The sequence below is a fragment of the Chelonoidis abingdonii genome, chromosome 3 (assembly GCF_003597395.2).
Source record: "Chelonoidis abingdonii isolate Lonesome George chromosome 3, CheloAbing_2.0, whole genome shotgun sequence".
Classification (NCBI taxonomy): Eukaryota; Metazoa; Chordata; order Testudines; family Testudinidae; genus Chelonoidis; species Chelonoidis abingdonii.
The window spans coordinates 117057971-117064175 of NC_133771.1; the positions used below are offsets into that span (position 1 = coordinate 117057971).

General features: G+C 43.7%; 1 protein-coding gene across 3 annotated transcripts in view; it reads left to right on the top strand.

The window, feature by feature from the left end:
- The window catches only part of SASH1 (SAM and SH3 domain containing 1), a 186389-nt gene that overhangs the window by 106691 nt on the left and 73493 nt on the right, over positions 1-6205 (top strand). The window lies entirely within an intron of this gene.

Sequence of the window (6205 nt, forward strand, 5' to 3'; positions counted from 1 at the left end):
CTTCTTATTTGGAGATTTTAAAAAGGGGAACACAAAAATGGGGAAGCTAGTTCAACAGAAATTAAAAGATACAGGCATTTCACTTTTGGACTCTAGATAGCATGGAAACTGTTTAAAAACATTGTAACACAGGCTAAAATGAAATGTGTATCCCAAATTAAAAAAATAGAGGACCAAAAAATGCCATCATGGCTGAAAAACAAAGTAAAAGAAGTGGTTAGAGGCAAAAAAGCATCCTTTAAAAATTGGAAATTAAATCCTACTGATAAAAATAGAAAGGAGCATAAACTCTGGCAAGTAGAGTGTAAAAGTATAATTAGGGTGGTGGAAGAATTTGAAGAGCAACTAGCTAAAGACTCAAAAACAAACCGCAAAAAAATTAAGCGCATCAAGAAGCAGGAAGCTTGCTAAACAATCAGTGAGGCCATTGGACAACTGAGGTGTTGAAGGAGCACTCAAGGTAGACAAGGTCATTGCAGACAAACTAAATCAATTCTTGGCTTGTCTTCACTGAAGAGGATGTGAGGGAGATTCCCACACCTGAGCCATTCTTTTTAGGTGACCACCCTTCTACACACCCTGCCCCTTTAAGAAAGCTGATGGGAGTGGGGAGGAGGGGAACTCATGGAGGTTTAGCCAAGATGATCACTAGCCTCTGTTTGCCAGACACTGGGAGTGGATGAATAGCTTGATTGCCTGTTCTGTTCATTCCTTCTGAAGCATCTGGCATTAGCCACTGTCACAAGACAGGATCTTTGGCTAGATGGACTGTTGGTTTGACCCAATGTGGCCATTATTTTCTTATGTGTAAATAGTTTTACTAGAGCAATATTTGCTTTTAAGTATTCTAAAAACTGAAGATTCTCATCTTCAATTAGATGGCATCAGGGGGAATGATAATCGTTGTTCTCTCCCTGGTATGGCAGATTTATCTGAAAACTGGGGGACAAATTGCTCTATGCTTCTGGTAGCTCATCTTCCAAGCCGTTTTTGTTTCCAGCTGAGGAAGTCTATCTTGATATTTCTTTGCTTTGTATTTACAGAGCAAGTAAGTGAGTATATCAGATGGAGGTATATTTCCATCTCCCCCTTCCTTTTTCATTCCCCAGTGCAATCCATTGTTCAGTCACAGCTCCAATAGAAGGGTTATTAACAGTCATTCTTGCCTTGTGGTGTCTCAAGAGGGTGAGAGAGGCTGAAATATTACCATTTATAGTAGGAAATATGGGTTAGATTAGCTGGCTCTGTGTCCCTGGACAACGAGGTAGTCAAATTAAGCAAGGCCATGGGTTTAAATGTCTGTTTTGGGTCTCTTATTCCCAGACCCCAAAATATAAGCTTCCAATAAGATGACATAAATTCTGAACAAAAAACTGCCCCTTCCAGGCTCTGTGGCTGACAGACTATACTTATAGCGCTTATATAAAAAAGTCTGAATTGGTTTTTATTGAGGTTTGTGGCAGTCACATACAACGTCCATAACATAGCTGTCTCAGAAACTCCCTGTTCCTTTGATCCAAACTCAGCAGGGGTCTCAGTTCCAAAAGCTCTCCCTTCTTAGATTCTTCAACACTGGGTGTTCCTTCGGAGAAGTCACTGGGGTCGGAATACCTTTGAAGGTAGAACTTGACTATGATAGTCCCAATGTTTTCTCCCTAATGGAGCGACCTAGCAACTTTCCCCAAAAACTGGGTTCGTTGTCTTTCTCTATGTTGAGACCAGAGACATCTGCTACAGCTCTGTGGTAAGTTTTAACCATCTTCCTGCTAAGTTCTGTGTGGGCCCATGTAGCCCATTTCAAAATGCCTCTGAAGATTTTTGCCCATTCTTTTAATTTTTTTTCCCCCAAGTGAATTTAGTGCTGGTGAAAGGCACCAATCTCATTTACCCTTCAAGGGAGAAACCAATCAGGCTCTTTAATGAGTTTTAGTTAAATACTAGATAGGGAGGTTGTGAAATTCCTGTCACTGGAGGTGGTTTACTTGGTTCTGTCTCAGCACAGGGGGCTGAACTAGATGACCTCTTCAGATCTCTTCCAGCCCTACATTTCAGTGAGGCCACCCCTTTCATCAACCAAAAAGAAACTAGGGTAAAATGAGGTCAAAGGCATGGGGTTGTGATCAGCGTCAAATGTGAAAGAGATTGCAAGTTGGGAAAATCAAGTAAAGAACACCAGAGTGAAAAAATGTCAGATTGATAGGTCTGGAGACAAGTTTCCTATGTGAAAGTAGAGTGGACAGCAGCGATGCATGCTTCTCCAGAGTGCTTTGCCAATGGGCCTCTGTTCTGATCCAGAAGGAGCACCTTCAGTTCAGTTTCCATGCTCATTCAATGCCTGCTAGGATGACAACTGATTTGCTTTTGTGGTGATGGTTTTTTGATTCGGACTCTGATCTATTGGGGTCTAAACTGACTCCACCAAATTCATTTAACATAGACCATCAAGCAGAGGAATTTTTAATATATTAGAATCCTTCTTTAAAAAGCCCTAATTTTTCACAACAGGGATGAAACCTCAGGATATGATTTTTAGTGAGTCACTGAAATTGGAATTTCTGGTTTTTATTAAAACTCCATGGATCTGCAGATTTAGTTGGCCTTCTTCCATTAAATTTCTGAGCCAAAGTGTTACTGAGCAGTTTTTAATGGGACTCTGTGAACTTAGAAGATCGAGTTTCCATCTGAACATTTTGTACCCACTAGCTCTGTGACTGAGCCATGAGATCCTAAAAGTGAAAGAAAGTAGAGAAAATAAGTTTCCTCCAATATTTTTAGTTTTTCACTGTGTTTGACAACCCTCTGTGTATGGACAGGGTCTCTGCTTTGATGATGATCAGTTTTATCTCTCCCGTGTACTGCTCTGGAGAAACTCACGTTTATGCTCTTTCACCACATCCTGCATTAGGATGGTTAATAATAACACAGACACAGAGCTGCTGCTGTTCTGAGTATGGGGCCAAGAGAGCATCTCCTGCTCCTCAGATTTTAACACTGGTCTGGAGAGGACTTGGAGTCTGGTAGGAGGGTATCAGGAGCTTGTGCATTAGAATTTAGAGGCTGTGTGTGTGTGATTTCCCTGGTTTTGGTGTACATATTTGACACATCAACAGGCAGGAAACAGGAAAGTCTATTCAGAAATTTTGCAGGGAGATACCCCATGCAGTTAAGGAATTTACTTCAGTTGGGTAAAAGTGAGACGTTTCAAGTTGTCTCTTTAAGTCACCATTTAATGTGGATAGTAGAAAAAAGGAGATGAAAGAGCATGGTTCTTTCAGCTGTTTCAGCTTTGCTGTTTCATTAAATGAACCAGGCAAACTATGGATATGAAGGATAGTGTTGGGTGTATTTGTATCTTCAAAAGTCTGTTGTTTCCCCTGAATTCCAAGGGACTCCTCCGAGCCACGCAAGTGCTCTTTCTTGCAGGGAAGCATGTTTCTTTCAAGTGGAGTTATGATCAGAAAAGTGACTCTGTGCCAAAAAACACCTTCCAATTGCCAGTCAACTTGCTGGGCGGAGATCATCCTCCCCAATGCTATTTGTCATCATATGGCAGTGGGGGAGAGACTTGGCAAGAGGTGTAAGAGAAGAGCAGATTCCCAATGTTGTGCCCCTAGTCCCTCCTACTCTTTTTCCCAAATGTCTGAGAAAAATGTACCTGCTCCTTAAATCCCCTGTTGGGGATGCTCTTAAGTGGCTTCACTAAGGCCCCTACGCTGCACAGGCAGGAGTGGCCAACCTGTAATTCTGCAGCTACATGCAGCTCTTCAGAAGTTAATATGCAGCTCCTTGTATAGACACCAACTCTGGGGCTGGAGCTACAGGCAACAGCTTCCCAATGTGCCGGGGAGAGAGGGGGGTGCTCACTGCTCAACCCCTGGCTTTGCCACAGGCCCTGCCCCCACTCCAACCCTTCCCACCCCCTCCCCTGAGCCTGCCATGTCCTTGCTCCCTCCCCCTCTCCTCTAGAGCTTCCTGCATGCCACAAAACAGCTGATAGGATGGTGCAGGGATGGAGGGAAAGGTGCTGATTGGTGGGGCTGCTGGTGGGTGGGAGATGCTGGGAGCGGGGGGGGCGCCTGATGAGGGGGCGGGGGCTGCTGACATATTACTGTGGCTCTTTGGCAATGTACCTTGGTAAATTCTGGCTCCTTCTCGGGCTCAGGTTGGCCACCTCGGCACAAGTGTCTTGCTCATTATGCAAAGCATCTAAAAATAGGAACAAACGGGCAGTGTGTGCTCAGGCAGGGAATCAGTTGTCTTCCCATGTAGCTGCATTAGGAAAGTGCCCTGCCCCACAACCCTCTATGTTAATTGTTTACTGAGCTGAGTAATGAGGGATTTTTTTTCATTTTACTACATTTTTATGGGGCTGAAGAGACCCTGTTACTTGTTCTTGGCCCCCACCCCCCTTTACCCTCTAAGGAAGATGATTATCCACTGGTATCTCCCTGGGGCAGAGTGGCGGGCGGTCTCCTGAAGAGTATTCCATTGATGGTATGTCCAGGTATGAGTGCTCCCCTCGAAAGGCATCCAAGTATCTCGAGATACAGGTAGAATTAGGAGAGAGTTCCAGGAAACTAAGATGGGAGATCCTGAGTGGAGGGAGGATGTTGGAGGGAGATCTAGAGGGATGGGAGCTCTGAGTTACAACACTACAGACTTTGAAGTTAGTTTTGCCCTGCAACACAGAACTAGAGGAGCAGTCCTACAGAGAGAGATTTGAAGGCTTAAACAAAAATTGGTTGGTTGATTATTGATTTTCTTTTTCCTCCCAGCCTATATCATTTGCATTTACCAAACAACAAACTGAGAGAGACAAGATAGGTGAGGTAATAGATTGTATTGGACCAACTTCCATTTGTGGAAGGTACAAGCTTTCAAACTTCACATAGCTCTTCTTCAAGTCTGGGGAAGGTAACCAGAGTGTCTGAACTAAATATAAGTTGGGACAGATGGTTAAACATAAGGGCTTCCCACATGCTAAAGGAGAGCACTAAAAACGAAATGGGCGAGTAAGGGTTAGCAGAAAGTAGAGTATGTTACAACTTCTTGTAATGAACCATAAAACCAGTGTTTCTGTTGAGTATATGGTTTTTAGTGTCTAGCAAAGTTTTGAATTCAAGTTCCAGGCTTTTGAAAGTGTGCAGGTTTCCTTTGAGGATGAGGCTTGAGAGGCCAAATATGGAGTGATCGCTTTGTGAAAAGTGCTCACCTGCAGGTAATAGAACGCTTTTGGTTTTTGTCATTGTTCTGTGTGAGTTCATTCGAGAGCATAGAGATTGTCTGATTTCAACCACAGAGTAGTTGTTGGGGCATTTGATACACTGAATGGGGTACACCACACATTGTGTTAGTCATGTTTAGGATCCAGGAATCTTGAAAGATTTGTTGTAGGGGGGTATTGATCATCATAGCAGTGGAGAGATGTTTTCAGGTTGTGCATCTATTGTTCTCGCAGGGTGTGGTGCCACTTTGAGCTGGTGTCCTGGCCTGTGGGGAGCTTCCTTCTGACAATGAGGTTGGTGAGGTTGGGGGTTTGTTCAAAGGTCAGAAGAGGGGCTTTGGGAAATATTTCTCTCAGGATGTGGTCTCCATGAATATAGGTTGTAATTGAACAGAAGAACAGCCATACTGGATCAGACCAATGGTCCATCTAGCCCAGTATCCTGTCTTCAACAGTAGCCAGTGCCAGGTGCTTCAGAGAAATGAACAGAACTGACAATCATTGAGTGATCCATCCCCTGTCATCCACGCCCACATTCTGCAATCAGAGGCTAGGGACACCCAGAGATGGGATTGCATCCATGACCATCTTGGCTAATAGCCATTTATGAGCCTATCCTCCAGGAAATTACCTAATTCTTTTTTAGCTCTGTTCAAAAAAGACATCAAAGGCTTGGTCTACACTATACGTTTAAACCGATTTTAGCAATGTTAAACCGATTTAATGCTGTACTCGTCCACACTACGAGGCCCTTTACATTGATATATAGGGCTCTTTAAATCGGTTTCTGTACTCCTCCCTGACGAGAGGAGTAATGCTAAAATCAGTATTACCATATCGGATTAGGGTTAGTGTGGCCGCAAATCGACGGTATTGACCTCCGGGCGGTATCCCACAGTGCACCACTGTGACTGCTCTGGACAGCAATCTGAACTCAGATGCAGTGGCCAGGTAAACAGGAAAAGCCCCGCGAAATTTTGA